The sequence below is a fragment of the Ornithodoros turicata genome, chromosome 1 (assembly GCF_037126465.1).
Source record: "Ornithodoros turicata isolate Travis chromosome 1, ASM3712646v1, whole genome shotgun sequence".
Taxonomy (NCBI): Eukaryota; Metazoa; Arthropoda; class Arachnida; order Ixodida; family Argasidae; genus Ornithodoros; species Ornithodoros turicata.
Genome location: NC_088201.1, coordinates 168,892,460 through 168,900,732, shown reverse-complemented (window position 1 = coordinate 168,900,732; position 8,273 = coordinate 168,892,460). Strand labels below are relative to the sequence as shown.

Genomic DNA, 8,273 nt, shown 5'->3' with positions numbered 1-8,273 from the left:
AGTGACTTCAAAAGGCATCTGCAAAGACATCTGCAGGAGGCTTCAGGTGACTCCAGACGTCTCCAGGTGACTTCAGATGGCTTGACATGGCCCCAGACGTCTTCAGTTAACTTCGAGTAACTTCACGTGACTTCAGATGACTCCAGATGTCTTCAAGTGACTTCAAAAGACTTCAAGTGACTCCAGATGTCTTCATGTGGCTCTAGACGTCTTCAGGTGACTTCGAGTGACTTCAGGTGACTCCAGATGTCTTCAAGTGACTTCAGTAGACTTCAGGTGACTACAGACGTGTTCCAGTTTCTTCAGCTGACTTGCTACAGACCTTCGTGTACTTGTACAGCCTTGTTAAATCGCGAAGTTCACTACCGGGAGTTCCTTCTGTTTTTGTTTTTATGGCAGAAAATAATGAGCCGAACATGGTCTCATGACATCGCGTGCTGTTCCCCCTTTTCAAATTTCCTAGCCATATCACGAACCCACTCCGAATCTGCCACAAGTAACTTAGGAGTAGCAACTCACAGTTTAGGCAGCTACAGTTGTCTTCGCTGCAGAACCTGAGCTCTGGAACTTTGTACGTGCATCATTATCTTTGGATTAATGATGTAACAGTTGCCTCTACGCTATAACAGTGGGTTCCTTTAACTCAGGTACCATGATCACGGATTCTCCCAAATAACCTACTTTGAGAAGCACTGCTCTAAGCACACCGAACATATAATTCATTTCCCTGTCAACAAATTTAACAATGTTATTCATTTCTATCTGTGGCAGCATGGTTCCAATATCAATGGTTTATGCGAGACTCAGCCTTCTGTGCAGATGAGCTTCTTTGACATGACTGGTGATGTCTCAGTGGCTACAGAGTACTTCATGTGATTTCTTGTTGCTGCAGACCTCATCAAGTGACCTCGAGAGACTATAGACGCCTTCGTGTGAGATCAGGGGACTCCAGACATCTGCAGGAGGCTTCAGGTGACTCCAGACGTCTCCAGGTGACTTCAGATGGCTTGACATGGCCCCAGACGTCTTCAGTTAACTTCGAGTACCTTCACGTGACTTCAGATGACTCCAGATGTCTTCAAGTGACTTCAGGTGACTCCAGATGTCTTCAAGTGACTTCAGGTGACTCCAGATGTCTTCAAGTGACTTCAGGTGACTCCAGATGTCCTCAAGTGACTTCAAAAGACTTCAAGTGACTCCAGATGTCTTCATGTGGCTCTAGACGTCTTCAGGTGACTTCGAGTGACTTCAGGTGACTTCGAGTGACTTCAGGTGACTTCGAGTGACTCCAGGTGACTCCAGATGTCTTCAAGTGACTTCAGATGACTCCAGATGTCTTCAAGTGACTTCAGGTGACTGCAGATGTCTTCAAGTGACTTCAAAAGACTTCAAGTGACTCCAGATGTCTTCATGTGGCTCTAGACGTCTTCAGCTGACTCCGAGTGACTTCAGGTGACTCCAGATGTCTTCAAGTGACTTCAGGAGACTTCAGGTGACTGTAGACGTGTACCAGTTTCTTCAGCTGACTTGCTACAGACCTTCGTGTACTTGTACAGCCTTGTTAAATCTCGAAGTTCACTACCGGGAGTTCCTTCTGTTTTTGCTTTTATGGCTGAAAATAGTGAGCCGAACATGGTCTCATGACATCGCATGCTGTTCCCCCTTTTCAAATTTCCTAGCCATGTCACGAACCCACTCCGAATCTGCCACAAGTAACTTAGGAGTAGCAACTCACAGTTTAGGCAGCTACAGTTGTCTTCGCTGTAGAACCTGAGCTCTGGAACTTTGTACGTGCATTACTATCCTTGGATTAATGACGTAACAGTTGCCTCTATGCTATAACAGTGGGTTCCTTTAACTCAGGTACAGGTAAAAGAAACAAAGAGAGAGACAGGACTCCACCACTTTGCCTCTCTTATGTTTGAAATAGGGCGTCGACGAACGTTGAAAATTTAGGACATATGCTCTGGTCTCCCTTCAAGTCTTCTTAGCGAAAGCTATTGGACACGCCCCACGGTTTTTCTTGTTCTTTGTTTCCTAGTGATGACAATAAACAACAATAGCTTGTCCTGCGAAAAAAAAAATCCGCGTATTGATCTTTCGCCTTTGGGCCAGGATCTTTCGCGGTGGAGGGAGGCGAAAGGTAGCCGGTCCTTCGTATTTGGAGAAGGGCCCCTTGATAACGCGGTCCACCCCTGGGTGGGCCGTGTCTTTGAACTCGCGGCCAATAACAAGGTCGTCGGGGCAGTACCGCTTGCGGTGCTGTTCCGGGAAGATCTTTTCCTGATCTTTCGCCTTTTACTAAAGATTTTTACTAATGATTACTAAAGATTTTACTAAAGTACTGGCGTCTATACGCGCGTATTGATCTTTCGCCTTTTACTAAAGATCACCGTGGAGGGGGACAGCACAATGAGCTTCTAGACAATTTTTGATAGGCCTAACCCGTTTGGGGAAGGCTACATCATTCAATTCAAAGAGAAAACATGCGTCCAGGCCGGACGAGTCCTGACCAGCCACACCCCCAGCCCAAAACAGATAAAACAAATAGAGGAAAAGAAACAAAGCGAGACAGGACTCCACCACTTTGCCTCTCATATGTTTTAAATAGGGCGTCGACGAACGTGGAAAATTCAGGACATATGCTCTGGTCTCCCTTCAACTCCGCGTCTGCCGGTTTTGAAGGTCGATACGAGTTTCTTCTTCTGCGAAGTATTAAACTACGTCGTTACGCCAGGCCCGAGGATGGGTGCCGCAGGGTACCCTAGAGACTTGGCCAACCAGTTACGTCAAGATTTGACGTTTAGCGTTTACGGATCGTCTGATGTGCGGATCAAGCACGTCTTGGAGGCCACAGTTTCTGCTGTGACCCTGAAGAACCTGCGGGGCGTCCGTCCTGCCGGAAGTGGTCGCTTCTACATTACGCTGCGGACGATGGCTGCTGTGGAAACGTTGCGTGCTCTGGGAGCCCTTACGCTCGCCGGAAAGACCTACCCGGTGGTGTCCCTGGAGTCAACGACCAAGGTAGTGACAGTACTGAACCTGCCCATCGAGCTGCCGGAGGATGACGTCATCCGGACCTTCACGACGTATGGTCGCGTCCTCAAGGTACACAACGAGACGTACCGTGAGTACCCCACGGTAGAGACGGGGGCACGGAAGGTGCTCATGGAAGTGACCAGCGAGGTGCCGAACTTTGTCACTATCCGGGGTTTTGAAGCCATGTGTTTGTACTCCGGCATGAGAAAGCTGTGTCGCCGCTGTGGGCACCAGGGCCACTTTGCCGCCGAGTGTGATACACCCCGATGCAAGAGGTGCGGGAGTTACGGACATGAGGCAACAAGCTGTGACGAAAAGTGCAAAAAGTGTGGCGGGGAGCACTGGACCAGCCGTTGTCGAATGGCTACCTACGCGAGCGTCGCCCACGACGTTAACATGAGCGACGTTGGGGAGGGCGGCGGTGACGGAGAAGAGGAGGGACGGCTTGCGAACTTTGTCGTCGAAGAGGATACGACACGAAGTGAAGCCGAAGGTGCACGTCAGCTACCTGATGAAGTCGTACCCCAAGACGCCTCGAGTGAGGAACAAGTCAGTGTGACGGCTCCTGCCATTGCAGAGCCGGTGGACGGAGTACAGGACCCAACACCTGATCCGGAAGAACGACAGGAGAACCCTCCCAGACAGAACATCGTGTCCCATAATATTCCCAAATCGATCATCTATGTCCGCATCCTTGGCAAATGTCCTAGGGAAGTCCCATACGGATGTGAATATCCCCCCATTCAAATGGCTGTGCTCAAGCTGTCCGGCGATGATCCGTCCAGGACTGGAAACGGATGCACCTGCGCTGTGTCACGTGGTCGCAACGGTCGTGGCATGTTGCACTGTGAAGAACAATCATTGCGCAATCGAAACGACGCGGCAGGGCGTAATCTGTGTGTAGTTTCGAAATGAATATTGTGTAGGTAGATGGCTAGATTCAGTTTCTCGTCATTTCTTAATTTATTTTGCAATACGCCATGTTGGAATACGAATAAATATTATTACTATGTGTTTTTGCACAAGGTTCGCATTCGCAAATATCGTGGGTACGAAACTTGTGCTTGGTATGTTCTGCTAAATCTAGACCAACCGCCCGTGCTGTTTGAATGGGTTTGAGGTGCGATGGTGAAGCGGTCTCTGCGTCTGCCGTGGAGATGTTGATTGGACAGCCTGATTTTGAATGTTCCGATTTTGAACCGATGTGTTCCGGAATCCACTTTTCAGTCTGATAATTCAGGTGAGTTGTTTTCCGCTAGCATCCAGGCGCCGTTTGACTGATTTCATGCCACACGAGTGACTCTCCCTTGCCAGGTCATCTGTCTGTAGTGCGAAGCTTCAACCACAATGAAAAGGGCATACCTCGAAACTGCTAAGGTAAGATCAGTTTGGTGTAATGCTTTGTGGTGGTCAAATTTATTCTTAGCGCCTGCTTAAGTGGCCTGCCATACACCATCAGTTGCTGTTTTTAATGTCAGTTATGCTGAACTTGATGCTGGTGTGCATCTTTTATTTGCTTCGATTTTCCTTGAATTTCTTCTATCGGAAGGTCATACTGCACGGCTCTTGAGACGCATGATTTAAGGGTACTACAGAATGATTTTAGTGCTCATGGCAAACAGCGTCTGCTCACTCTTCACGTCAACAGGCATACATGAAAACCAGATATCGTGGCATTCTTTGAGTAACGCTGTGTAACTGAGTTAGATACTAACATTTCACCTTGGAGGAATATAAGTGTGTTTTAGTTTTCTTAATGTGATTTGTGTGAATCTTTCAAGGATGTATCTTGGATCTCGTCTCACCTTGCGTACAGTTGTGACGCCGCCGACATAGTTGAGGCAAACGACTCTTCCCATCGGAAGCAACACAAGAAAAACTGAAATTTTGGCACACTGAGTAAGTTAATTATGTTCCAATCTACCACTTTGGAGGAATATATGTGCATGTGCTTCAGATTTGATAATGTGATTAGCATGCATGTTCTTTGAAGCTCAATGTACCAACAATAAATGTTCAATCTCAAGCGCTGTCAACTTTCCTTTGATGTTTAGGTTGCTTTACCTGGCATGACGACACGATTCCTGCACAAAGTAGAACGCAACGTAGAAGCAATCAAGTCGTGGTTTATAGGATGCATCAGAACACCTGTTGCGAAAGATTCAATGAGTTCCCTACAAGGAAGCATCAAGCTGCACAAATTGAAAAGACTGTTTCACAACATACTCGTTTGTCTGTGTGTGTGTGTGTACAGAGGAACATGTGCCTTGCATGCTGACTACTCCAGTTGTTTTGCCCCCTCCCAACATCCTTATTTCTGACGAATTTACAAAACACTTTCGATCGAGTAATTTTGGGTGTTGGGAATTGATGCTTAGGGTTTAGCACACATTAGGCATTTATTTTTCCGTAGAGTGTTTTTGTCTCATTCAAGGGATTGAAGAGCACGTTTATGATCTAGCATAATATCAGGATTTCAGCATTTGGAAGTGCTACGATTTTTCCATTCATTCTGAATCAGCTCACATTACACTTTTCACAGGTTCAGTTTGGGATGCGTTGAGGTAGAATTTGCCGTTGATTATAACTTACTTCATTACTGAACATTCTATGCATATTTCTGTGTGTGGGACCGCAAAAATATGTTACATATGTGCTTTGGGAATATAGTTCTGCTGCTGTATGTCGTTCTGTCACTTGTCTGAGAGCTCCCACGCTCTGAGAAAAGGCCCATTCAAACATTGCCTTTTATGATTACTTGTTCGATATACTGTGGAGTTTGCGCAAATTTGGCGTGTTACGGGGTTGTAAAATATTCGTGTACCTATATCTTATGTTCTCTATGCATAACAGTTTAACTGTGTGAGTGAATGTCCTCATGATTTTTGTAAAACGGAAATTTTCGAATCAAAGTTACAACCCGTGTAAAATGTAGCGTATGGGCTGCCGAATGAGAATTTGCATGTTTTTATATCATGGTCCCACAAGTGTTTGATGAAAAATGTCTTAACAATTACTTGTAAAATCTGCCCAGGAACATGCCGCGACACACATAGGCAGGCCCCTCGACTTACGCCACCGACAACTTTGTCGTGTTGTCATTGCGCGATGCATTTCCCTGAAACGTTTAAGGCTCAGGTTAGGCTGAATTCATAACATATTACTTCTGTGTGCTGTACAGACATTCGACAAATTCATTTTGTGTGCTGCTTGAGACTGGACATAACTTTTCAACAATCGTCCACCTGTATATTGTAGCACATGTTCTGATGGACGGTACTGCTGCGGGGTGTAAGCGTCATTGCAACACAACTGCCTTGTATATCTATCATACGTAAAAATAAACCACTTCTGTCCTTTATGGCGATTTAATTCATATAGTATATTAAAAATAAACAAACCATGTCAATTCCAACATGAAAGGGTACTTCCGTCCGTCGTCCGTCACGCATCCCGCATTTTCAAATGGGACCGTCGTAGGAAGCCACTGGGATGATCGAGGAGCTGACAAAACGGTGTCCGTGGGACGTCTTTTGTCCCGCTAGACCCGTTCCGCAGGATGTCATAATATCCCGTTTAAGACGTCCGTGGGACTTCCGTGGGACCGATTTGTTCTGTCTGGGCTGTTATTGAGGACCCTGCTGTCCCGGTTATGAAAGACCAGGCAGAAGTAGTCTTGGAAGAACCCGACCACCTCCAAAGAAGCCAAGGCTCCGAAGCTTCGCTCGTCATTGAGGAGGAAGTCGCCAAGGACTCCACGGCGAAGACAGGCGGTACGCTTGCTCAGGCTATGGAAATCGTTAACCAGACTGCGAAACGACCCCATTCATCAAGTACGTCCCAAGATTCTCTGCCGGCCCCTGGCTCCCATCATCTCCCAGGACGACTTAGTGCGGTTGGACGTCTTACCGGTCACGACGTGGAAGGGAAGAAGCCGAAGGCAGACCCCTAGGTGCGGTTAATTTCCCTCCCTGCACACCTTTATGAAGATTTTAACGCTAAACGTTCGCGGTATTCGCCAGCATCGCAAGCAGAGAATGCTGGGATCATTATTGCAAGCATTAGAAGTCGACGTGGCGTTTCTTCAAGAAACACACTTTGGGAGCATGAGAGAGGCTAAGGCATTCGAAGAAAGAATTTCTGTGAGGGGCTTCTATAGTTTCGGAACGAGCAGATCTTGTGGCGTGGCAATTTTATTGTCATCTCGTTTTCAAGGCACAGTTGTAAAACATTCTTTCGACGTTCAAGGAAGGATTGTCACTGTAGACTTGTCGCTCCAAGGTCTGCTTTATCGTCTGGCATCTGTTTACGCTCCCACGGATTATCAAGAACGCAACTTTTTCTTCCGTACCGTCGACCCTTATCTGCTTGGAAGAAATAACTTGATTGTCGGGGGGGGGGATTTTAACTGCGTCTTTGATGACGCAGCGGACAGAATTGGAGGTACGGCTCGGAACCAGCCTTGGAAGGCAAAAGAATTGCGACGCTTGGTTAACGCGTGCGACTTTTGTGACGCCTGGACACATTTGCACGGAAGCACACAAGGCTTTACTTTTTCTGCGGGTCAGCGTCAGGCACGATTGGACCGCTTTTATGTTTCAAAGTCATCCACCCAGACAATCACTGATTGCGTCGTAATCCAAGTAGGAACATCGGCAGAATTCTTTTCGGACCACAAGGCCGTGGTTCTCACAACACGGGATCCAGCTGGTTTCGGCCCTCAACCGTCTCCGTGGCGACTCAATGTATCACTGCTGGAGCGTCAAGAGGTTGTGGACGATGTTCGCCGCTACTTGGTGCAACGAGTGGGCGAACAGGAAAGGCCGCCTGACTGGTGGGACTCGGTGAAAGCCGGAACGAAGGACATCTTCCGAAAGTGGGGAAAAAAGCTGGCTGCTGACCACCGGCTGGAAATTCGGTTACTGCAGGTGGGACTTCGGGGCCTCTTGGAGGAAGGCTTGACTACAGAGGACGAGAAAGCGGCCTACAAAGAACTTCAAGATGAGCTGTCAGGACTGCTTGCGCGAAGATCACAAGGTTGGACTCCGTCTGCTCCGTCTACGCGACGCTCAGGATTTTCACCAACACCACGGAGGTTCCTTACTGAGTATCAGCGTTGTGCGGCAGTTCGGCTCGACGTACTCGTGCAGACAGATGGCACAAGGCTCCACAGCATTGAAGACCTTGTACACACGTGCAAGACGTATTATGAGGACCTTTACCGAAAGCAAGAC

General features: G+C 47.5%; 1 non-coding gene across 1 annotated transcript; it reads left to right on the top strand.

Annotated features, from left to right (window-relative positions):
• The first annotated feature begins 2,339 nt into the window (after positions 1–2,339).
• LOC135379606 (U5 spliceosomal RNA) lies at positions 2,340–2,457 on the top strand. The gene has a single exon (XR_010419088.1). It is a non-coding gene; the product is annotated as a U5 spliceosomal RNA (small nuclear RNA).
• The last annotated feature ends 5,816 nt before the right edge of the window (positions 2,458–8,273 follow it).